The sequence below is a fragment of the Manis pentadactyla genome, chromosome Y (assembly GCF_030020395.1).
Source record: "Manis pentadactyla isolate mManPen7 chromosome Y, mManPen7.hap1, whole genome shotgun sequence".
NCBI classification, from domain to species: Eukaryota; Metazoa; Chordata; class Mammalia; order Pholidota; family Manidae; genus Manis; species Manis pentadactyla.
The window spans coordinates 2,920,253-2,946,587 of NC_080039.1; positions in this window are offsets into that span (position 1 = coordinate 2,920,253).

The following is a 26,335-nucleotide window of genomic DNA, read 5'->3' on the forward strand; positions in this document are numbered from 1 at the left end:
TTTCTTTGGTGCCGTCTTTATCTGGCTTTTCCATTAGAGTGATATCGGTTTCATAGAGTGAGTTTGGGAGTAATCCCTCCTCTTCTAATTTTTGGAAAACGTTAAGGAGTATGGGTACTATGTCTGAACTGTATGTCTGTTAAAATTCCGAGGAAAATCCATCTGTACCGGGGATTTGTTCTTTGGTATTTTTTTGCTTACTGATTCAATTCCGTTGTTGGTTATTGGTGTGTTAAATTTTATGTTTTTTCCTGGGTCAGCCATGGAAGGTTTTATTCTAATAGGAATTTGTCCATTTCTCCTTGGTTTCCCAGCTTATCATCGTATAGGTTTTCATAGTACTCTCTAATAATTCTTTGTATTTCTGTGGTGTCCGTCGTGGTTTTTCCTTTTTTATTTCTGATTCTGTTGATGTGTGTTGACTCTCTTTTCCTCTTAATATGTCTGGCAAGAGGCTTATCTATATTGTTTATTTCCCCGAAGAAACAGCTCTTGCTTTCTTTGACATTTGCTAATGTTTTCTTCTCAACATTATTTATTTCGTCTCTGGTCTTTATTTATTCCATCGTTCTGCTGACCTTAGGCCACATTTGTTCTCCTTTTTCCAACTTCGATAATTGAGACTTTAGACCATTCATTTGGGATTTTTCTTCCTTCTTTACATGTGACTGGATTGCTATATATTTTCCTCTTAAGAGTGCTTTTGCCGTACCACAGTAGTTTTAGCTTTCTGTTGTTGTCATTTGTTTAGATATAATGCTGAATCTCCATTTTAATTTGGTCTTTGAGTAATTGTTTATTTAGGAGCTTCTTGTTAAGCCTCCATGTGTTTGTGAGCCTTTTTGCTTTCTTTGTCCAATTTATTTGTAGTTCTAAGCATTTGTGGTCTGAAAAGTTGGTTGATAGGATTTCAATCTCTTGGAATTTACTGAGGCTCTTTTTGTTGCCTACTATGTGGTCTAGTCTGGAGAATGTTTCATGTGCACGTGAGAAGAATGTGTGTCCTGTTGCTTTTGGATGTAGAATTGTGTAGATATCTAATAGGGCCATCTGTTCTAGTGTGTTGTTCAGTGCCTCTGTGTCCTTACTTATTTTCTGTCTCTTGGATCTGTCCTTTGGAGTGAGTGGTGGGTTGAAGTCTCCCAATGTGTATGCATTGCATTCTATTTCCTCCTTTAATTCTGTTAGTATTTGTTTCACATATGCTGGTGCTCCTGTGTTGTATTCATATATACTCATAAAGGTTATATCCTCTTGTTGAACTGCGCACTTCATCATTATGTAATGTCCTCCTTTATCTTTTTTTTTTCTTTCTTTTTTTAAAATTTTTTGTGCTTTATATATGATTTGTATGTTTATCCCACTTTTCCCGTTATTCTGTTTATAATTGTTATTATTTTTTTTAACATAAAGGTGAAGTGGTTGGTAGATGCAAGATAAAAGTAGAATACACGGTTTAGTGTTGTAAGAGAGCACATGTAGATGATCAGGTGTGTGCCTGTAGACTAAGTGTTAGTAGAAGCTAGACAAGGGCAATAAAACATCCACGGATGCAGAGATCCCTCAAAACAAGGGCATTGAGGTTTTAAGCCTCACCTCTGTAGATTCCCAATTTCTCACCCGATGGCCGCCCTGCGACTGTGCCTCTCTTATGTTGTTCCTCCTTTGAGGAATATACCCATCTCTGGCTAACCAGTCATCTTCCGGGACCATACAGGGAAGTTTAAATTTGATAAGTGAGATAGAAGAAATATTGTTTGAAAGGGTTAGCTTTTTACTTCTTTGCAGTTTTATGCCATGTGGTTTCTGTGCCCAGCATTTTTCAGGAAATATCTTTACCACTTGGAAGAATTATCTTACTCGGTAAATTATATATGAGGGACGACTTCTATTTCAGGGCTGTAATTAGCAAGGAAGAAGAAAAGCTATAGAAGTAGCAGACGGACAAAATCATGGGAAGATTGTTTATTTCTTTGAAATATCTTCTTGTAGAGTAACTTAAGCATGTGTAGGTTTTAAACTACTAATTAAATTGCGCACACACATTAACATAGAAGGAATACAAGGACATAACCAAAGCAGAACTATAATTACCAGCCATCTCCAGTGAAACCAAGAAAAACCAGTTAGGCATCCTAGGCATTTGTGAAAATTTATCTACCATATGATGGATATTGTCCAACTGAACTTGAACGGTCTGAGAGAAATCAGACAAATTAAAACATCCGATTCCTGGGAACTGTTCACATCCCATATGCTCTTTAAACTGTAGATAATTTGTAGTTGTAAGATTTTGGAGAGCTACAACTTGCACTTCTCATAATTCTTGGTTGAGTTCCAAAAGTATAGACACAGTCAAATTGATGTTTTACTCTATGCACAGGCCAGCTTAGATGTTTCCTTCTCCATTTACTTGACAAGTACAGGAACTGGTGAGACGAATGCAGCTCCAACTGTAGCAGTGCCTGGATCTTTGTTGAGGTTTTTGATGATCATCTTCTGGAATGACTCTTCCAGAGATTGCTGATGTGGGTAGTTCTTCTTCATATCGTGTCTTAGTTCATTTTGTGGTTAGCCCAATTAGGCTTTGATCCTCTATATAAGCACAAAGAGACGTTTTTCCCCTCCTCTTTTTATGCCCTTTATACCATTGTGTAGAACTCAATGGAAGTCAACACATAGGAACTGCTCTTTTATCAATAGAGAGGAATATTATCAGAAAACAGTACCTCCACACCGATGATCTGCAAATTTTTAACTGATCAAAATTAAGGATATTTTAGGCATGACTTAATCCTTGATTTACAGTTAACTTTATTCTATCAGGGAGTTATCCCCCTTTTCTTTCTTTATTTCCTTTTTCTTTTTCTTTCTCGTTATCATTAATCTAAACTTACATGAAGAATATTCGGTTTACTAGTCTCTCCCCTATAGCTGGTCCCCACTATTATCCCCTTTCCAGTCACTGTCATTCAGCAGAGCAAAATGTTGTAGAATCACTACTTGTCTTCTCTGTGTTGTACAGCCCACCCCTTTCTCCCACCCACCCCCATTAGCATGCTAATCTTAATATCCTCCTTCTACTTCCCCCCATATCCCACCCAATCCACCCATCGTCCCCACTCCCTTTCCCTTTGGTACCTCTTACTCCATTCTTGCGTTCTGTGAATCCGCTTCTGCTTTGTTCGTTCAGTTTTTCCTTCATTCTTACACTCCACAGATCAGTGAAATCATTTGGTATTTCTCTTTCTCTTCTTGGCTTTTTCACTGAGCATAATTCCCTCCAGCTCCTTCCATGGTGCTGCCAATGGTAGGATTTGCCCTCTTCTTATGTCTGAGTAATATACCATTTTTTATATGTACCACATCTTCTTTATCCATTCATCTACCAGTGTACATTTAGGTTGCTTCCAGTTCTTTGCTATACTAAACAGTGCTGCAATAAACATCGGGGTGCATCTGTCTTTTTCAAACTTGATTGCTGCTCTCCTGGTATATATTCCTTAAAATGGAATTCCTGGGTCCAGTGGTGAATCCTTTCTGAGCATTTTGAGGAACCTCCATACTCCTTTCCACAATGGTTAAACTAATTTACATTCCCACCAGCAGTGTAGGAGGGTTCCCCTTTCTCCACAGCCGCAACAACATTTGTTGTTGTTTGTCTCTTGAATGATAGCTATCCTTTGTGGAGTGAGGTGATAACTCATTGTAGTTTTCATTTGCATTTCTCTGCTAAAAAGAGATGTGGAGCATCTTTTCATGTGTCTGTTGGCCATCTGTATTTGTTATTTGGAGAACCGTCTGTTCAGTTCCTCTGCCCATTTTTAATTGGATTATTTGTTTTTAGTTTGTTGAGGCATGTGAGCTCTTTATATATTTTGGGCGTCAAGCCTTTATCGAATGTGTCATTTACAAATATATTTAACCATCCTGTAGGGCTCCTTTCTGTTGTGTTGATGGTGTCTACTGTTCTACAGAAGCTTTTCACAATAATATATTCCCACTTTTCATTTTTGCTGTTGTTTTCCTTACCCGGGAGATATTTTCAAGAAGAGGTCACTCATGTTTATGTCTAAGAGGTTTCTGCCTATGTTTTCTTCCAAGAGTTTAATGGTTTCATGACTTACCTTCCGGTCTTTGATACATTTTGGATTTACTTTTGTATATGGGGTTAGAACACAGTGCAGTTTCATTCTCCTTCATGTAGCTGTCCAGATTTGCCATCACAATCTGTTGAAGAGACTGTCATTTCGCCATTGTATGTCCATGGCTCCTTTTATTAAATAGTAATTGACCACATATATTTGGGTTAATGTCTGGAGTGTCTAGTCTGTTCCACTGGTGTGTGGCTCTGTTCTTGTGCCAGTACCATATTGTCTTGATTACTATGGCTTTATAGTAGAGCGTGAAGTTGGTGAGTGAGATCACCCCTACGTTATTCTTCTCTCTCAGCATTGCTATGGCTATTCGGTGTCTTTGGTGTTTCCGTGTGAATTTTTCATTTACTTGTTCCAATTCATTGAAGAATGTTGCTGATGATTTCATAGGAAAACGTCAAATCTGTATATTGGTTTGCTCAGGATGGCCATTTTCATGATATTAATTCTTCCTAGCCTCGTGAATGGGTGAGTTTCCATTTGTTAGTGTCGCCTTTAATTTCTCTTAAGTGTGACTTGTTGTTTCCTGAGTATATGTCTATCACTTCTTTGCTTAGGTTTATTCCTAGGTATTTTATCCTTTCTGCTGCAATTGTGAACGGAATTATTTTCCAGATTTCTCTTTCTACTGGTTCATTGTTCGTGTACAGAAAAGCTACAGATTTCTGTGTGTTAATTTTCTATCGTGCGATTTTGCTGTATCCCGATATGAGCTCTAGTAATTTTGGTGTGGAATCTTTAGGGTTTTTTATGTACAATTTCATGTCATCTGCAAATAGAGACAGTTTAACTTCTTGCCTACCAATATGGATTCCTTGTGTTTCTTTGTTTTGTCTAATTGCTGTGGCCAAGACCTGCAGTACTGTGTTGAATAACATTGGGGAGAGTGGGCATCCCTGTCTTGTATCCAATCGCAGAAGAAAAGCTTTCAGCTTCTCGCTGTTCACTATGATGTTGGCTGCGATTTTATCATATATGGGCTTTATTATGTTGAGGTACTTGCCCTCTATACACATTTAGTTGAGAGTGGTTTTCATGAATGGTTCTAGAACTATGTCAAACGCTTTTTCAGTATCTATGGAGATGATCATGTGGTTTTGTCTGTCTTTATGTTGATGTGCTGGATAATGTTGATGGATTATCAAATGTCGTACTATCCTTGCATCCCTGGGATGAATCCCACTTGGTCATGGGGTATCATCCTTTGGATGTATTTTTGAATTCGTTTTGCTAATACGTTGTTTTGTATTTTTACATCTACGTTCATCAGGCATAATCGTCTGTAGTGTTTCTTTTTTGGTGCCGTCTTTATCTGGCTTTTCCATTAGAGTGATATCGGTTTCATAGAGTGAGTTTGGGAGTAATCCCTCCTCTTCTATTTTTTGGAAAACGTTAAGGAGTATGGGTACTATGTCTGAACTGTATGTCTGTTAAAATTCCGAGGAAAATCCATCTGTACCGGGGATTTGTTCTTTGGTAGTTTTTTGCTTACTGATTCAATTCCGTTGTTGGTTATTGGTGTGTTAAATTTTATGTTTTTTCCTGGGTCAGCCATGGAAGGATTTATTCTAATAGGAATTTGTCCATTTCTCCTTGGTTTCCCAGCTTATCATCGTATAGGTTTTCATAGTACTCTCTAATAATTCTTTGTATTTCTGTGGTGTCCGTCGTGGTTTTTCCTTTTTTATTTCTGATTCTGTTGATGTGTGTTGACTCTCTTTTCCTCTTAATATGTCTGGCAAGAGGCTTATCTATATTGTTTATTTTCCCGAAGAAACAGCTCTTGCTTTCTTTGACATTTGCTAATGTTTTCTTCTCAACATTATTTATTTCGTCTCTGGTCTTTATTTATTCCATCGTTCTGCTGACCTTAGGCCACATTTGTTCTCCTTTTTCCAACTTCGATAATTGAGACTTTAGACCATTCATTTGGGATTTTTCTTCCTTCTTTACATGTGACTGGATTGCTATATATTTTCCTCTTAAGAGTGCTTTTGCCGTACCACAGTAGTTTTAGCTTTCTGTTGTTGTCATTTGTTTGATATAATGCTGAATCTCCATTTTAATTTGGTCTTTGAGTAATTGTTTATTTAGGAGCTTCTTGTTAAGCCTCCATGTGTTTGTGAGCCTTTTTGCTTTCTTTGTCCAATTTATTTGTAGTTCTAAGCATTTGTGGTCTGAAAAGTTGTTTGATAGGATTTCATTCTCTTGGAATTTACTGAGGCTCTTTTTGTTGCCTACTATGTGGTCTACTCTGGAGAATGTTTCATGTGCACGTGAGAAGAATGTGTGTCCTGTTGCTTTTGGATGTAGAATTGTGTAGATATCTAATAGGGCCATCTGTTCTAGTGTGTTGTTCAGTGCCTCTGTGTCCTTACTTATTTTCTGTCTCTTGGATCTGTCCTTTGGAGTGAGTGGTGGGTTGAAGTCTCCCAATGTGTATGTATTGCATTCTATTTCCTCCTTTAATTCTGTTAGTATTTGTTTCACATATGCTGGTGCTCCTGTGTTGTATTCATATATACTCATAAAGGTTATATCCTCTTGTTGAACTGCGCACTTCATCATTATGTAATGTCCTCCTTTATCTTTTTTTTTTCTTTCTTTTTTTAAAATTTTTTGTGCTTATATATGATTTGTATGTTTATCCCACTTTTCCCGTTATTCTGTTTATAATTGTTATTATTTTTTTTAACGTAAAGGTAAAGTGGTTGGTAGATGCAAGATAAAAGTAGAAAACACGGTTTAGTGTTGAAAGAGAGCACATGTAGATGATCAGGTGTGTGCCTGTAGACTAAGTGTTAGTAGAAGCTAGACAAGGGCAATAAAACATCCACGGATGCAGAGATCCCTCAAAACAAGGGCATTGAGGTTTTAAGCCTCACCTCTGTAGATTCCCAGTTTCTCACCCGATGGCCGCCCTGCGACTGTGCCTCTCTTATGTTGTTCCTCCTTTGAGGAATCTACCCATCTCTGGCTAACCAGTCATCTTCCGGGACCATACAGGGAAGTTTAAATTTGATAAGTGAGATAGAAGAAATATTGTTTGAAAGGGTTAGCTTTTTACTTCTTTGCAGTTTTATGCCATGTGGTTTCTGTGCCCAGCATTTTTCAGGAAATATCTTTACCACTTGGAAGAATTATCTTACTCGGTAAATTATATATGAGGGACGACTTCTATTTCAGGGCTGTAATTAGCAAGGAAGAAGAAAAGCTATAGAAGTAGCAGACGGACAAAATCATGGGAAGATTGTTTATTTCTTTGAAATATCTTCTTGTAGAGTAACTTAAGCATGTGTAGGTTTTAAACTACTAATTAAATTGCGCACACACATTAACATAGAAGGAATACACGGACATAACCAAAGCAGAACTATAATTACCAGCCATCTCCAGTGAAACCAAGAAAAACCAGTTAGGCATCCTAGGCATTTGTGAAAATTTATCTACCATATGATGGATATTGTCCAACTGAACATGAACGGTCGGAGAGAAATCAGACAAATTAAAACATCCGATTCCTGGGAACTGTTCACATCCCATATGCTCTTTAAACTGTAGATAATTTGTAGTTGTAAGATTTTGGAGAGCTACAACTTGCACTTCTCCTAATTCTTGGTTGAGTTCCAAAAGTATAGACACAGTCAAATTGATGTTTTACTCTATGCACAGGCCAGCTAAGATGTTTCCTTCTCCATTTACTTGACAAGTACAGGAACTGGTGAGACGAATGCAGCTCCAACTGTAGCAGTGCCTGGATCTTTGTTGAGGTTTTTGATGATCATCTTCTGGAATGACTCTTCCAGAGATTGCTGATGTGGGTAGTTCTTCTTCATATCGTGTCTTAGTTCATTTTGTGGTTAGCCCAATTAGGCTTTGATCCTCTATATAAGCACAAAGAGACGTTTTTCGCCTCCTCTTTTTATGCCCTTTATACCATTGTGTAGAACTCAATGAATGTCAACACATAGGAACTGCTCTTTTATCAATAGAGAGGAATATTTTCAGAAAACAGTACCTCCAAACCGATCATCTGCAAATCTTTAACTGATCAAAATTAAGGATATTTTAGGCATGACTTAATCCTTGATTTACAGTTAACTTTATTCTATCAGGGAGTTATCCTCCTTTTCTTAATTTATTTTCTTTTTCTTTTTTTTTCTCGTTATCATTAATCTAAACTTACATGAAGAATATTCTGTTTACTAGTCTCTCCCCTATACCTGGTCCCCACTATTAACCCCTTTCCAGTCACTGTCATTCAGCAGAGCAAAATATTGTAGAATCACTACTTGTCTTCTCTGTGTTGTACAGCCGACCCCTTTCTCCCACCCACCCCAATTAGCATGCTAATCTTAATATCCTCCTTCTACTTCCCCCCTCATCCCTCCCTATCCACCCATCTTCCCCACTCCCTTTCCCTTTGGTACCTGTTACTCCATTCTTGCGTTCTGTGAATCCGCTTCTGCTTTGTTCCTTCAGTTTTTCCTTCATTCTTACACTCCACAGATCAGTGAAATCATTTGGTATTTCTCTTTCTCTTCTTGGCTTTTTCACTGAGCATAATTCCCTCCAGCTCCTTCCATGGTGCTGCCAATGGTAGGATTTGCCCTCTTCTTATGTCTGAGTAATATACCATTTTGTATATGTACCACATCTTCTTTATCCATTCATCTACCAGTGGACATTTAGGTTGCTTCAGTTCTTTGCTATACTAAACAGTGCTGCAACAAACATCGGGGTGCATCTGTCTTTTTCAAACTTGATTGCTGCTCTCCTGGTATATATTCCTTAAAATGGAATTCCTGGGTCCAGTGGTGAATCCTTTCTGAGCATTTTGAAGAACCTCCATACTCCTTTCCACAATGGTTGAACTAATTTACATTCCCACCAGCAGTGTAGGAGGGTTCCCCTTTCTGCACAGCCGCAACAACATTTGTTGTTGTTTGTCTCTTGAATGATAGCTATCCTTTGTGGAGTGAGGTGATAACTCATTGTAGTTTTCATTTGCATTTCTCTGATAAAAAGAGATGTGGAGCATCTTTTCATGTGTCTGTTGGCCATCTGTATTTGTTATTTGGAGAACCGTCTGTTCAGTTCCTCTGCCCATTTTTAATTGGATTATTTGTTTTTAGTTTGTTGAGGCATGTGAGCTCTTTATATATTTTGGGCGTCAAGCCTTTATCGGATGTGTCATTTACAAATATATTTAACCATCCTGTAGGGCTCCTTTCTGTTGTGTTGATGGTGTCTACTGCTCTACAGAAGCTTTTCACCTTAATATATTCCCACTTTTCATTTTTGCTGTTGTTTTCCTTACCCGGGAGATATTTTCAAGAAGAGGTCACTCATGTTTATGTCTAAGAGGTTTCTGCCTATGTTTTCTTCCAAGAGTTTTATGGTTTCATGACTTAACTTCCGGTCTTTGATACATTTTGGATTTACTTTTGTATATGGGGTTAGAACACAGTGCAGTTTCATTCTCCTTCATGTAGCTGTCCAGATTTGCCATCTCAATCTGTTGAAGAGACTGTCATTTCGCTATTGTATGTCCATGGCTCCTTTTATGAAATAGTAATTGACCACATATATTTGGGTTAATGTCTGGAGTGTCTAGTCTGTTCCACTGGTGTGTGGCTCTGTTCTTGTGCCAGTACCATATTGTCTTGATTACTATGGCTTTATAGTAGAGCGTGAAGTTGGTGAGTGAGATCACCCCTACGTTATTCTTCTCTCTCAGCATTGCTATGGCTATTCGGTGTCTTTGGTGTTTACGTGTGAATTTTTCATTTATTTGTTCCAATTCATTGAAGAATGTTGCTGATGATTTCATAGGAAAACGTCAAATCTGTATATTGGTTTGCTCAGGATGGCTATTTTCATGATATTAATTCTTCCTAGCCTCGTAAATTGGTGAGTTTCCATTTGTTAGTGTCGCCTTTAATTTCTCTTAAGTGTGACTTGTTGTTTCCTGAGTATATGTCTATCACTTCTTTGCTTAGGTTTATTCCTATGTATTTTATCCTTTCTGCTGCATTTGTGAACGGAATTGTTTTCCAGATTTCTCTTTCTACTGGTTCATTGTTCGTGTACAGAAAAGCTACAGATTTCTGTGTGTTAATTTTCTATCGTGCCACTTTACTGTATCCCGATATGAGTTCTAGTAATTTTGGTGTGGAATCTTTAGGGTTTTTTATGTACAATTTCATGTCATCTGCAAATAGAGACAGTTTAACTTCTTGCCTACCAATATGGATTCCTTGTGTTTCTTTGTTTTGTCTAATTGCTGTAGCCAAGACCTCCAGTACTGTGTTGAATATCATTGGGGAGAGTGGGCATCCCTATCTTGTATCCAATCGCAGAAGAAAAGCTTTCAGCTTCTCGCTGTTCACTATGATGTTGGCTGCGGTTTTATCATATATGGGCTTTATTATGTTGAGGTACTTGCCCTCTATACACATTTAGTTGAGAGTGGTTATCATGAATGTTTGTAGAACTATGTCAAACGATTTTTCAGTATCTATGGAGATGATCATGTGGCTTTGTCTGTCTTTATGTTGATGTGCTGGATGATGTTGATGGATTATCAAATGTCGTACTATCCTTGCATCCCTGGGATGAATCCCACTTGGTCATGGGGTATCATCCTTTGGATGTATTTTTGAATTCGTTTTGCTAATACGTTGTTTTGTATTTTTACATCTACGTTCATCAGGCATAATCGTCTGTAGTGTTTCTTTCTTTGGTGCCGTCTTTATCTGGCTTTTCCATTAGAGGGATATCTGTTTCATAGAGTGAGTTTGGGAGTAATCCCTCCTCTTCTATTTTTTGGAAAACGTTAAGGAGTATGGGTAGTATGTCTGATCTGTATGTCTGTTAAAATTCCGAGGAAAATCCATCTGTACCGGGTATTTGTTCTTTGGTAGTTTTTTGCTTACTGATTCAATTCCGTTGTTTTTTATTGGTGTGTTAAAATTTTATGTTTTTTCCTGGGTCAGCCATGGAAGGTTTTATTCTAATAGGAATTTGTCCATTTCTCCTTGGTTTACCAGCTTATCATCGTATAGGTTTTCATAGTACTCTCTAATAATTCTTTGTATTTCTGTGGTGTCCGTCGTGGTTTTTCCTTTTTTTATTTCTGATTCTGTTGATGAGTGTTGACTCTCTTTTCCTCTTAATATGTCTGGCAAGAGGCTTATCTATATTGTTTATTTTCCCGAAGAAACAGCTCTTGCTTTCTTTGACATTTGCTAATGTTTTCTTCTCAACATTATTTATTTCGTCTCTGGTCTTTATTTATTCCATCGTTCTGCTGACCTTATGCCACATTTGTTCTCCTTTTTCCAACTTCGATAATTGAGACTTTAGACCATTCATTTGGGATTTTTCTTCCTTCATTGCATGTGACTGTATTGCTATATATTTTCCTCTTAAGAGTGCTTTTGCCGTACCACAGTAGTTTTAGCTTTCTATTGTTGTCATTTTTTAGATATAATGCAGAATCTCCATTTTAATTTGGTCTTTGAGTAATTGATTATTTAGGAGCATGTTGTTAAGCCTCCATGTGTTTGTGAGCCTTTTTGCTTTCTTTGTCCAATTTATTTGTAGTTCTAAGCATTTGTGATCTGAAAAGTTGGTTGATAGGATTTCAATCTCTTGGAATTTACTGAGGCTCTTTTTGTTGCCTACTATGTGGTCTAGTCTGGAGAATGTTTCATGTGCACGTGAGAAGAATGTGTGTCCTGTTACTTTTGGATGTAGAATTGTGTAGATATCTATTAGGGCCATCTGTTCTAGTGTGTTGTTCAGTGCCTCTGTGTCCTTAATTATTTTCTGTCTCTTGGATCTGTCCTTTGGAGTGAGTGGTGGGTTGAAGACTCCCAATGTGTATGCATTGCATTCTATTTCCTCCTTTAATTCTGTTAGTATTTGTTTCACATATGCTGGTGCTCCTGTGTTGTATTCATATATACTCATAAAGGTTATATCCTCTTGTTGAACTGCGCCCTTCAACATTATGTAATGTCCACCTTTACCTTTTATTTTTTTTTCTTACTTTTTTAAAATTTTTTGTGCTTTATATATGATTTGTATGTTTATCACACTTTTCCCGTTATTCTGTTTATATTTGTTATTAATTTTTTTTATATAAAGGTGAAGTGGTTGGTAGATGCAAGATAAAAGTAGAATACACGGTTTAGTGTTGTAAGAGAGCACATGTAGATGATCAGGTGTGTGCCTGTAGACTAAGTGTCAGCCCAAGCTAGACAAGGGCAATAAAACATCCACGGATGCAGAGATCCCTCAAAACAAGGGCATTTATGTTTTAAGCCGCACCTCTGTAGATTCCCAATTTCTCACCTGATGGCCGCCCTGCGACTGTGCCTCTCTTATGTTGTTCCTCCCTTGAGGAATCTACCCATCTCTGGCTAACCAGTCATCTTCCGGGACCATACAGGGAAGTTTAAATTTGATAAGTGAGATAGAAGAAATATTGTTTGAAAGGGTTAGCTTTTTACTTCTTTGCAGTTTTATGCCATGTGGTTTCTGTGCCCAGCATTTTTCAGGAAGTATCTTTACCACTTGGAAGAATTATCTTACTTGGTAAATTATATATGAGGGACGACTTCTATTTCAGGGCTGTAATTAGCAAGGAAGAAGAAAAGCTATAGAAGTAGCAGACGGACGAAATCATGGGAAGATTGTTTATTTCTTTGAAATATCTTCTTGTAGAGTAACTTAAGCATGTGTAGGTTTTAAATTACTAATTAAATAGCGCTCACACATTAATAGAAGAAATACACGGACATAACCAAAGCAGAACTATAATTACCAGCCATCTCCAGTGAAACCAAGAAAAACCAGTTAGGCATCCTAGGCATTTGTGAAAATTTATCTACCATATGATGGATATTGTCCAACTGAACTTGAACGGTCTGAGAGAAATCAGACAAATTAAAACATCCGATTCCTGGGAACTGTTCACATCCCATATGCTCTTTTAACAGTAGATAATTTGTAGTTGTAAGATTTTGGAGTGCTACAACTTGCACTTCTCCTAATTCTTGGTTGAATTCCAAAAGTATAGACACAGTCAAATTGATGTTTTACACTCTGCACAGGCCAGCTTAGATATTTCCTTCTCCGTTTACTGGACAAGTACAGGAACTGGTGAGACGAATGCAGCTCCAACTGTAGCAGTGCCTTGATCTTTGTTGAGGTTTTTTGATGATCATCTTCTGGAATGCCTCTTCCAGAGATTGCTGATGAGGGAAGTTCTTCTTCATATCGTATCTTAGTTCATTTTGTGGTTAGCCCAATGAGGCTTTGATCCTCTATATAAGCACAAAGAGACCTTTTTCCCCTCCTATTTTTATGCCCTTTATACCATTGTGTAGAACTCAATATATGTCAACACATAGGAACTGCTCTTTTATCAATAGAGAGGAATATTTTCAGAAAACAGTACCTCCAAACCGATCATCTGCAAATCTTTAACTGATCAAAATTAAGGATATTTTAGGCATGACTTAATCCTTGATTTACAGTTAACTTTATTCTATCAGGGAGTTATCCCCCTTTTCTTAATTTATTTTCTTTTTCTTTTTCTTTCTCGTTATCATTAATCTAAACTTACATGAAGAATACTCTGTTTACTAGTCTCTCCCCTATACCTGGTCCCCACTATTAACCCCTTTCCAGTCACTGTCATTCAGCAGAGCAAAATATTGTAGAATCACTACTTGTCTTCTCTGTGTTGTACAGCCCACCCCTTTCTCCCACCCACCCCAATTAGCATGCTAATCTTAATATCCTCCTTCTACTTCCCCCCTCATCCCTCCCTATCCACCCATCCTCCCCACTCCCTTTCCCTTTGGTACCTGTTACTCCATTCTTGCGTTCTGTGAATCCGCTTCTGCTTTGTTCGTTCAGTTTTTCCTTCATTCTTACACTCCACAGATCAGTGAAATCATTTGGTATTTCTCTTTCTCTTCTTGGCTTTTTCACTGAGCATAATTCCCTCCAGCTCCTTCCATGGTGCTGCCAATGGTAGGATTTGCCCTCTTCTTATGTCTGTGTAATATACCATTTTTTATATGTACCACATATTCTTTATCCATTCATCTACCAGTGGACATTTAGGTTGCTTCCAGTTCTTTGCTATACTAAACAGTGCTGCAATAAACATCGAGGTGCATCTGTCTTTTTCAAACTTGATTGCTGCTCTCCTGGTATATATTCCTTAAAATGGAATTCCTGGGTCCAGTGGTGAATCTTTTCTGAGCATTTTGAGGAACCTCCATACTCCTTTCCACAATGGTTGAACTAATTTACATTCCCACCAGCACTGTAGGAGGGTTCCCCTTTCTCCACAGCCGCAACAACATTTGTTGTTGTTTGTCTCTTGAATGATAGCTATCCTTTGTGGAGTGAGGTGATAACTCATTGTAGTTTTCATTTGCATTTCTCTGATAAAAAGAGATGTGGAGCATCTTTTCATGTGTCTGTTGGCCATCTGTATTTGTTATTTGGAGAACCGTCTGTTCAGTTCCTCTGCCCATTTTTAATTGGATTATTTGTTTTTAGTTTTTTGAGGCATGTGAGCTCTTTATATATTTTGGGCGTCAAGCCTTTATCGGATGTGTCATTTACAAATATATTTATCCATCCTGTAGGGCTCCTTTCTGTTGTGTTGATGGTGTCTACTGCTCTACAGAAGCATTTCACCTTAATATATTCCCACTTTTCATTTTTGCTGTTGTTTTCCTTACCCGGGAGATATTTTCAAGAAGAGGTCACTCATGTTTATGTCTAAGAGGTTTCTGCCTATGTTTTCTTCCAAGAGTTTAATGGTTTCATGACTTACCTTCCGGTCTTTGATACATTTTGGATTTACTTTTGTATATGGGGTTAGAACACAGTGCAGTTTCATTCTCCTTCATGTAGCTGTCCAGATTTGCCATCTCAATCTGTTGAAGAGACTGTCATTTCGCTATTGTATGTCCATGGCTCCTTTTATTAAATAGTAATTGACCACATATATTTGGGTTAAAGTCTGGAGTGTCTAGTCTGTTCCACTGGTGTGTGGCTCTGTTCTTGTGCCAGTACCATATTGTCTTGATTACTATGGCTTTATAGTAGAGCGTGAAGTTGGTGAGTGAGATCACCCCTACGTTATTGTTCTCTCTCAGCATTGCTATGGCTATTCGGTGTCTTTGGTGTTTCCGTGTGAATTTTTCATTTATTTGTTCCAATTCATTGAAGAATGTTGCTGATGATTTCATAGGAAAACGTCAAATCTGTATATTGCTTTGCTCAGGATGGCTATTTTCATGATATTAATTCTTCCTAGCCTCGTGAATTGGTGAGTTTCCATTTGTTAGTGTCGCCTTTAATTTCTCTTAAGTGTGACTTGTTGTTTCCTGAGTATATGTCTATCACTTCTTTGCTTAGGTTTATTCCTATGTATTTTATCCTTTCTGCTGCAATTGTGAACGGAATTGTTTTCCAGATTTCTCTTTCTACTGGTTCATTGTTCGTGTACAGAAAAGCTACAGATTTCTGTGTGTTAATTTTCTATCGTGCGACTTTGCTGTATCCCGATATGAGCTCTAGTAATTTTGGTGTGGAATCTTTAGGGTTTTTTATGTACAATTTCATGTCATCTGCAAATAGAGACAGTTTAACTTCTTGTCTACCAATATGGATTCTTTGTGTTTCTTTGTTTTGTCTAATTGCTTTGTCCAAGACCTCCAGTACTGTGTTGAATAACATTGGGGAGAGTGGGCATCCCTGTCTTGTATCCAATCGCAGAAGAAAACCTTTCAGCTTCTCGCTGTTCACTATGACGTTGGCTGCGGTTTTATCATATATGGGCTTTATTATGTTGAGGTACTTGCCCTCTATACACATTTAGTTGAGAGTGGTTATCATGGATCGTTGTAGAACTATGTCAAACGCTTTTTCAGTATCTATGGAGATGATCATGTGGTTTTGTCTGTCTTTATGTTGATGTGCTGGATGATGTTGATGGATTATCAAATGTCGTACTATCCTTGCATCCCTGGGATGAATCCCACTTGGTCATGGGGTATCATCCTTTGGATGTATTTTTGAATTCGTTTTGCTAATACGTTGTTTTGTATTTTTACATCTACGTTCATCAGGCATAATCGTCTGTAGTGTTTCTTTCTTTGGTGCCGTCTTTATCTGGCTTTTCCATTAGAGTGATATCGGTTTCATAGAGTGAGTTTGGGAGTAATCCCTCCTCTTCTATTTTTTGGAAAACTTTAAGGAGTATGGGTACTATGTCTGATCTGTATGTCTGTTAAAATTCCGAGGAAAATCCATCTGTACCGGGGATTTGTTCTTTGGTAGTTTTTTGCTTACTGATTCAATTCCGTTGCTGGTAATTGGTGTGTTAAGATTTTATGTTTTTTCCTGGGTCAGCCATGGAAGGTTTTATTCTCCTAGGAATTTGTCCATTTCTCCTTGGTTTCCCAGCTTATCATCGTATAGGTTTTCATAGTACTCTCTAATAATTCTTTGTATTTCTGTGGTGTCCGTCGTGGTTTTTCCTTTTTTTATTTCTGATTCTGTTGATGAGTGTTGACTCTCTTTTCCTCTTAATATGTCTGGCAAGAGGCTTATCTATATTGTTTATTTTCCCGAAGAAACAGCTCTTGCTTTCTTTGACATTTGCTAATGTTTTCTTCTCAACATTATTTATTTCGTCTCTGGTCTTTATTTATTCCATCGTTCTGCTGACCTTAGGCCACATTTGTTCTCCTTTTTCCAACTTCGATAATTGAGACTTTAGACCATTCATTTGGGATTTTTCTTCCTTCTTTACATGTGACTGGATGGCTATATATTTTCCTCTTAAGAGTGCTTTTGCCGTACCACAGTAGTTTTAGCTTTCTATTGTTGTCATTTGTTTAGATATAATGCAGAATCTCCATTTTAATTTGGTCTTTGAGTAATTGATTATTTAGGAGCATGTTGTTAAGCCTCCATGTGTTTGTGAGCCTTTTTGCTTTCTTTGTCCAATTTATTTGTAGTTCTAAGCATTTGTGGTCTGAAAAGTTGGTTGATAGGATTTCAATCTCTTGGAATTTACTGAGGCTCTTTTTGTTGCCTACTATGTGGTCTAGTCTGGAGAATGTTTCATGTGCACGTGAGAAGAATGTGTGTCCTGTTGGTTTTGGATGTAGAATTGTGTAGAAATCTATTAGGGCCATCTGTTCTAGTGTGTTGTTCAGTGCCTCTGTGTCCTTACTTATTTTCTGTCTCTTGGATCTGTCCTTTGGAGTGAGTGGTGGGCTGAAGTCTCCCAATGTGTATGCATTGCATTCTATTTCCTCCTTTAATTCTGATAGTATTAGTTTCACATATGCTGGTGCTCCTGTGTTGTATTCATATATACTCATAAAGGTTATATCCTCTTGTTGAACTGCGCCCTTCAACATTATGTAATGTCCTCCTTTACCTTTTATTTTTTTTTCTTTCTTTTTTTAAAATTTTTTGTGCTTTATATATGATTTGTATGTTTATCCCACTTTTCCCGTTATTCTGTTTATAATTGTTATTAATTTTTTTAAATATAAAGGTGAAGTGGTTGGTAGATGCAAGATAAAAGTAGAATACACGGTTTAGTGTTGTAAGAGAGCACATGTAGATGATCAGGTGTGTGCCTGTAGACTAAGTGTCAGTCCAAGGTAGACAAGGGCAATAAAACATCCACGGATGCAGAGATCCCTCAAAACAAGGGCATTGAGGTTTTAAGCCGCACCTCTGTAGATTCCCAATTTCTCACCAGATGGCCGCCCTGCGACTGTGCCTCTCTTATGTTGTTCCTCCCTTGAGGAATCTACCCATCTCTGGCTAACCAGCCATCTTCCTGGACCATACAGGGATGTTTAAATTTGATAAGTGAGATAGAAGAAATATTGTTTGAAAGGGTTAGCTTTTTACTTCTTTGCAGTTTTATGCCATGTGGTTTCTGTGCCCAGCATTTTTCAGGAAGTATCTTTACCACTTGGAAGAATTATCTTACTCGGTAAATTATATATGAGGGACGACTTCTATTTCAGGGATGTAATTAGCAAGGAAGAAGAAAAGCTATAGAAGTAGCAGACGGACGAAATCATGGGAAGATTGTTTATTTCTTTGAAATATCTTCTTGTAGAGTAACTTAAGCATGTGTAGGTTTTAAACTACTAATTAAATTGCGCACACACATTAACATAGAAGGAATACACGGACATAACCAAAGCAGAACTATAATTACCAGCCATCCTCAGTGAAACCAAGAAAAACCAGTTAGGCATCCTAGGCATTTGTGAAAATTTATCTACCATATGATGGATATTGTCCAACTGAACTTGAACGGTCTGAGAGAAATCAGACAAATTAAAACATCCGATTCCTGGGAACTGTTCACATCCCATATGCTCTTTTAACAGTAGATAATTTGTAGTTGTAAGATTTTGGAGTGCTACAACTTGCACTTCTCCTAATTCTTGGTTGAATTCCAAAAGTATAGACACAGTCAAATTGATGTTTTACTCTATGCACAGGCCAGCTTAGATATTTCCTTCTCTGTTTACTTGACAAGTACAGGAACTGGTGAGACGAATGCAGCTCCAACTGTAGCAGTGCCTGGATCTTTGTTGAGGTTTTTTGATGATCATCTTCTGGAATGACTCTTCCAGAGATTGCTGATGTGGGAAGTTCTTCTTCATATCGTATCTTAGTTCATTTTGTGGTTAGCCCAATTAGGCTTTGATCGTCTATATAAGCACAAAGAGACCTTTTTCCCCTCCTATTTTTATGCCCTTTATACCATTGTGTAGAACTCAATATATGTCAACACATAGGAACTGCTCTTTTATCAATAGAGAGGAATATTTTCAGAAAACAGTACCTCCAAACCGATCATCTGCAAATCTTTAACTGATCAAAATTAAGGATATTTTAGGCATGACTTAATCCTTGATTTACAGTTAACTTTATTCTATCAGGGAGTTATCCCCCTTTTCTTAATTTATTTTCTTTTTCTTTTTCTTTCTCGTTATCATTAATCTAAACTTCCATGAAGAATACTCTGTTTACTAGTCTCTCCCCTATACCTGGTCCCCACTATTAACCCCTTTCCAGTCACTGTCATTCAGCAGAGCAAAATATTGTAGAATCACTACTTGTCTTCTCTGTGTTGTACAGCCCACCCCTTTCTCCCACCCACCCCAATTAGCATGCTAATCTTAATATCCTCCTTCTACTTCACCCCTCATCCCTCCCTGTCCACCCATCCTCCCCACTCCCTTTCCCTTTGGTACCAGTTACTCCATTCTTGCGTTCTGTGAATCCGCTTCTGCTTTGTTCGTTCAGTTTTTCCTTCATTCTTATACTCCACAGATCAGTGAAATCATTTGGTATTTCTCTTTCTCTTCTTGGCTTTTTCACTGAGCATAATTCCCTCCAGCTCCTTCCATGGTGCTGCCAATGGTAGGATTTGCCCTCTTCTTATGTCTGTGTAATATACCATTTTTATATGTACCACATATTCTTTATCCATTCATCTACCAGTGGACATTTAGGTTGCTTCCAGTTCTTTGCTATACTAAACAGTGCTGCAATAAACATCGAGGTGCATCTGTCTTTTTCAAACTTGATTGCTGCTCTCCTGGTATATATTACTTAAAATGGAATTCCTGGGTCCAGTGGTGAATCTTTTCTGAGCATTTTGAGGAACCTCCATACTCCTTTCCACAATGGTTGAACTAATTTACATTCCCACCAGCAGTTTAGGAGGGTTCCCCTTTCTCCACAGCCGCAACAACATTTGTTGTTGTTTGTCTCTTGAATGATAGCTATCCTTTGTGGAGTGAAGTGATAACTCCTTGTAGTTTTCATTTGCATTTCTCTGATAAAAAGAGACGTGGAGCATCTTTTCATGTGTCTGTTGGCCATCTGTATTTGTTAATTGGAGAACCGTCTGTTCAGTTCCTCTGCCCATTTTTAATTGGATTATTTGTTTTTAGTTTGTTGAGGCATGTGAGCTCTTTATATATTTTGGGCGTCAAGCCTTTATCGGATGTGTCATTTACAAATATATTTTCCCATCCTGTAGGGCTCCTTTCTGTTGTGTTGATGGTGTCTACTGCTCTACAGAAGCTTTTCACCTTAATATATACCCACTTTTCATTTTTGCTGTTGTTTTCCTTACCCGGGAGATATTTTCAAGAAGAGGTCACTCATGTTTACGTCTAAGAGGTTTCTGCCTATATTTTCTTCCAAGAGTTTAATGGTTTCATGACTTAACTTCCGGTCTTTGATACATTTTGGATTTACTTTTGTATATGGGGTTAGAACACAGTGCAGTTTCATTCTCCTTCATGTAGCTGTCCAGATTTGCCATCTCAATCTGTTGAAGAGACTGTCATTTCGCTATTGTCTGTCCATGGCTCCTTTTATGAAATAGTAATTGACCACATATATTTGGGTTAAAGTCTGGAGTGTCTAGTCTGTTCCACTGGTGTGTGGCTCTGTTCTTGTGCCAGTACCATATTGTCTTGATTACTATGGCTTTATAGTAGAGCGTGAAGTTGGTGAGTGAGATCACCCCTACGTTATTCTTCTCTCTCAGCATTCCTATGGCTATTCGGTGTCTTTGGTGTTTACGTGTGAATTTTTCATTTATTTGTTCCAATTCATTGAAGAATGTTGCTGATGATTTCATAGGAAAACGTCAAATCTGTATATTGCTTTGCTCAGGATGGCTATTTTCATGATATTAATTCTTCCTAGCCTCGTAAATTGGTGAGTTTCCATTTGTTAGTGTCGCCTTTAATTTCTCTTAAGTGTGACTTGTTGTTTCCTGAGTATATGTCTATCACTTCTTTGCTTAGGTTTATTCCTATGTATTTTATCCTTTCTGCTTCATTTGTGAACGGAATTGTTTTCCAGATTTCTCTTTCTACTGGTTCATTGTTCGTGTACAGAAAAGCTACAGATTTCTGTGTGTTAATTTTCTATCGTGCGACTTTGCTGTATCCCGATATGAGCTCTAGTAATTTTGGTGTGGAATCTTTAGGGTTTTTTATGTACAATTTCATGTCATCTGCAAATAGAGACAGTTTAACTTCTTGTCTACCAATATGGATTCTTTGTGTTTCTTTGTTTTGTCTAATTGCTTTGTCCAAGACCTCCAGTACTGTGTTGAATAACATTGGGGAGAGTGGGCATCCCTGTCTTGTATCCAATCGCAGAAGAAAACCTTTCAGCTTCTCGCTGTTCACTATGACGTTGGCTGCGGTTTTATCATATATGGGCTTTATTATGTTGAGGTACTTGCCCTCTATACACATTTAGTTGAGAGTGGTTATCATGGATCGTTGTAGAACTATGTCAAACGCTTTTTCAGTATCTATGGAGATGATCATGTGGTTTTGTCTGTCTTTATGTTGATGTGCTGGATGATGTTGATGGATTATCAAATTTCGTACTATCCTTGCATCCCTGGGATGAATCCCACTTGGTCATGGGTTATCATCCTTTGGATGTATTTTTGAATTCGTTTTGCTAATACGTTGTTTTGTATTTTTACATCTACGTTCATCAGGCACAATCGTCTGTAGTGTTTCTTTCTTTGGTGCCGTCTTTATCTGGCTTTTCCATTAGAGTGATATGGGTTTCATAGAGTGAGTTTGGGAGTAATCCCTCCTCTTCTATTTTTTGGAAAACTTTAAGGAGTATGGGTACTATGTCTGATCTGTATGTCTGTTAAAATTCCGAGGAAAATCCATCTGTCCCGGGGATTTGTTCTTTGGTAGTTTTTGCTTACTGATTCAATTCCGTTGCTGGTAATTGGTGTGTTAAGATTTTATGTTTTTGCTGGGTCAGCCATGGAAGGTTTTATTCTCCTAGGAATTTGTCCATTTCTCCTTGGTTTCCCAGCTTATCATCGTAAAGGTTTTCATAGTACTCTCTAATAATTCTTTGTATTTCTGTGGTGTCCGTCGTGGTTTTTCCTTTTTTTATTTCTGATTCTGTTGATGAGTGTTGACTCTCTTTTCCTCTTAATATGTCTGGCAAGAGGCTTATCTATATTGTTTATTTTCCCGAAGAAACAGCTCTTGCTTTCTTTGACATTTGCTAATGTTTTCTTCTCAACATTATTTATTTCGTCTCTGGTCTTTATTTATTCCATCGTTCTGCTGACCTTAGGCCACATTTGTTCTCCTTTTTCCAACTTCGATAATTGAGACTTTAGACCATTCATTTGGGATTTTTCTTCCTTCTTTACATGTGACTGGATGGCTATATATTTTCCTCTTAAGAGTGCTTTTGCCGTACCACAGTAGTTTTAGCTTTCTATTGTTGTCATTTTTTAGATATAATGCAGAATCTCCATTTTAATTTGGTCTTCGAGTAATTGATTATTTATGAGCATGTTGTTAAGCCTCCATGTGTTTGTGAGCCTTTTTGCTTTCTTTGTCCAATTTATTTGTAGTTCTAAGCATTTGTGGTCTGAAAAGTTGGTTGATAGGATTTCAATCTCTTGGAATTAACTGAGGCTCTTTTTGTTGCCTACTATGTGTTCTACTCTGGAGAATGTTTCATGTGCACGTGAGAAGAATGTGTGTCCTGTTGCTTTTGGATGTAGAATTGTGTAGATATCTATTAGGGCCATCTGTTCTAGTGTGTTGTTCAGTGCCTCTGTGTCCTTACTTATTTTCTGTCTCTTGGATCCGTCCTTTGGAGTGAGTGGTGGGTTGAAGTCTCCCAATGTGTATGCATTGCATTCTATTTCCTCCTTTAATTCTGTTAGTATTTGTTTCACATATGCTGGTACTCCTGTGTTGTATTCATATATACTCATAAAGGTTATATCCTCTTGTTGAACTGCGCCCTTCAACATTATGTAATGACCTCCTTTACCTTTTATTTTTTTTTCTTCCTTTTTTTAAAATTTTTGTGCTTTATATATGATTTGTATGTTTATCCCACTTTTCCCGTTATTGTGTTTATAATTGTTATTAATTTTTTTTAATATAAAGGTGAAGTGGTTGGTAGATGCAAGATAAAAGTAGAATACACGGTTTAGTGTTGTAAGAGAGCACATGTAGATGATCAGGTGTGTGCCAGTAGACTAAGTGTCAGTCCAAGCTAGACAAGGGCAATAAAACTTCCACGGATGCAGAGATCCCTCAAAACAAGGGCATTGAGGTTTTAAGCCTCACCTCTGTAGATTCCAAATTTCTCACCTGATGGCCGCCCTGCGACTGTGCCTCTCTTATGTTGTTCCTCCCTTGAGGAATCTACCCATCTCTGGCTAACCAGCCATCTTCCGGGACCATACAGGGAAGTTTAAATTTGATAAGTGAGATAGAAGAAATATTGTTTGAAAGGGTTAGCTTTTTACTTCTTTGCAGTTTTATGCCATGTGGTTTCTGTGCCCAGCATTTTTCAGGAAGTATCTTTACCACTTGGAAGAATTATCTTACTTGGTAAATTATATATGAGGGACGACTTCTATTTCAGGGCTGTAATTAGCAAGGAAGAAGAAAAGCTATAGAAGTAGCAGACGGACGAAATCATGGGAAGATTGTTTATTTCTTTGAAATATCTTCTTGTAGATTAACTTAAGCATGTGTAGGTTTTAAACTACTAATTAAATTGCGCACACACATTAACATAGAAGGAATACACGGACATAACCAAAGCAGAACTATAATTACCAGCCATCTCCAGTGAAACCAAGAAAAACCAGTTAGGCATCCTAGGCATTTGTGAAAATTTATCTACCATATGATGGATATTGTCCAACTGAACTTGAACGGTCTGAGAGAAATCAGACAAATTAAAACATCCGATTCCTGGGAACTGTTCACATCCCATATGCTCTTTTAACAGTAGATAATTTGTAGTTGTAAGATTTTGGCGTGCTACAACTTGCACTTCTCCTAATTCTTGGTTGAATTCCAAAAGTATAGACATAGTCAAATTGATGTTTTACTCTATGCACAGGCCAGCTTAGATATTTCCTTCTCCGTTTACTGGACAAGTACAGGAACTGGTGAGACGAATGCAGCTCCAACTGTAGCAGTGCCTGAATCTTTGTTGAGGTTTTTTGATGATCATCTTCTGGAATGACTCTTCCAGAGATTGCTGATGTGGGAAGTTCTTCTTCATATCGTATCTTAGTTCATTTTGTGGTTAGCCCAATTAGGCTTTGATCCTCTATATAAGCACAAAGAGACCATTTTCCCCTCCTATTTTTATGCCCTTTATACCATTGTGTAGAACTCAATATATGTCAACACATAGGAACTGCTCTTTTATCAATAGAGAGGAATATTTTCAGAAAACAGTACCTCCAAACCGATCATCTGCAAATCTTTAACTGATCAAAATTAAGGATATTTTAATCATGACTTAATCCTTGATTTACAGTTAACTTTATTCTATCAGGGAGTTATCCCCCTTTTCTTAATTTATTTTCTTTTTCTTTTTCTTTCTCGTTATCATTAATCTAAACTTACATGAAGAATACTCTGTTTACTAGTCTCTCCCCTATACCTGGTCCCCACTATTAACCCCTTTCCAGTCACTGTCATTCAGCAGAGCAAAATATTGTAGAATCACTACTTGTCTTCTCTGTGTTGTAAAGCCCACCCCTTTCTCCCACCCACCCCAATTAGCATGCTAATCTTAATATCCTCCTTCTACTTCCCCCCTCATCCCTCCCTATCCACCCATCCTCCCCACTCCCTTTCCCTTTGGTACCTGTTACTCCATTCTTGCGTTCTGTGAATCCGCTTCTGCTTTGTTCGTTCAGTTTTTCCTTCATTCTTACACTCCAAAGATCAGTGAATCATTTGGTATTTCTCTTTCTCTTCTTGGCTTTTTCACTGAGCATAATTCCCTCCAGCTCCTTCCATGGTGCTGCCAATGGTAGGATTTGCCCTCTTCTTATGTCTGAGTAATATACCATTTTGTATATGTACCACATCTTCTTTATCCATTCATCTACCAGTGGACATTTAGGTTGCTTCCAGTTCTTTGCTATACTAAACAGTGCTGCAACAAACATCGGGGTTCATCTGTCTTTTTCAAACTTGATTGCTGCTCTCCTGGTATATATTCCTTAAAATGGAATTCCTGGGTCCAGTGGTGAATCCTTTCTGTGCATTTTGAGGAACCTCCATACTCCTTTCCACAATGGTTGAACTAATTTACATTCCCACCAGCAGTGTAGGAGGGTTCCCCTTTCTCCACAGCCGCAACAACATTTGTTGTTGTTTGTCTCTTGAATGATAGCTATCCTTTGTGGAGTGAGGTGATAACTCATTGTAGTTTTCATTTGCATTTCTCTGATAAAAAGAGACGTGGAGCATCTTTTCATGTGTCTGTTGGCCATCTGTATTTGTTAATTGGAGAACCGTCTGTTCAGTTCCTCTGCCCATTTTTAATTGGATTATTTGTTTTTAGTTTGTTGAGGCATGTGAGCTCTTTATATATTTTGGGCGTCAAGCCTTTATCGGATGTGTCATTTACAAATATATTTTCCCATCCTGTAGGGCTCCTTTCTGTTGTGTTGATGGTGTCTACTGCTCTACAGAAGCTTTTCACCTTAATATATTCCCACTTTTCATTTTTGCTGTTGTTTTCCTTACCCGGGAGATATTTTCAAGAAGAGGTCACTCATGTTTACGTCTAAGAGGTTTCTGCCTATATTTTCTTCCAAGAGTTTAATGGTTTCATGACTTAACTTCCGGTCTTTGATACATTTTGGATTTACTTTTGTATATGGGGTTAGAACACAGTGCAGTTTCATTCTCCTTCATGTAGCTGTCCAGATTTGCCATCTCAATCTGTTGAAGAGACTGTCATTTCGCTATTGTCTGTCCATGGCTCCTTTTATGAAATAGTAATTGACCACATATATTTGGGTTAAAGTCTGGAGTGTCTAGTCTGTTCCACTGGTGTGTGGCTCTGTTCTTGTGCCAGTACCATATTGTCTTGATTACTATGGCTTTATAGTAGAGCGTGAAGTTGGTGAGTGAGATCACCCCTACGTTATTCTTCTCTCTCAGCATTCCTATGGCTATTCGGTGTCTTTGGTGTTTACGTGTGAATTTTTCATTTATTTGTTCCAATTCATTGAAGAATGT